Source organism: Halyomorpha halys, unplaced genomic scaffold (assembly GCF_000696795.3).
Source record: "Halyomorpha halys isolate HHAL.00 unplaced genomic scaffold, Hhal_1.1 Scaffold184.1, whole genome shotgun sequence".
NCBI lineage: Eukaryota > Metazoa > Arthropoda > Insecta > Hemiptera > Pentatomidae > Halyomorpha > Halyomorpha halys.
In genome coordinates, this window is record NW_027105747.1 from 210,763 (window position 1) to 211,176 (window position 414).

Sequence of the window (414 nt, forward strand, 5' to 3'; positions counted from 1 at the left end):
GGGCATGTTCTGAAAGTTTGGAAGCGGATGAGTTGTGGGAAGTTATAGATAATTTATGTTGAGAGATACGTGATCTGAGGTGGTTTTTAGTTTCTCCTATATATGAAGAATTACAGTTGGGGGAGGAGCAAGGAATCCGGTATACGACGTTAGAGCGGTATTGGAGTTGGATAGGATCCTTGGTATTAGTAAAAAAGTAAGAAACTTTATTATGAGATTTGAGTCTAAGACGAAGTGAAGGGATTGTTGATTTTAAGAATTTTTGTATGTTTTCAGTGAGAGAGGGGACATATGGAAGGGATCTATAAATCTAGAGAGTGGATGGTGGATGAGGAGAGTTTGGGGAAGGAGAATTAGGCGTAGAACGGTTGATGAAAGAGTTTAAAAGTTTGTTTATGATGTGTAGTGGAAAAT

At 38.2% G+C, this 414-nt stretch overlaps 1 protein-coding gene across 1 annotated transcript in view; it reads right to left on the reverse strand.

Moving 5' to 3' along the window:
• The window catches only part of LOC106679206 (digestive cysteine proteinase 1), a 401,586-nt gene that overhangs the window by 89,075 nt on the left and 312,097 nt on the right, over positions 1-414 (reverse strand). The window lies entirely within an intron of this gene.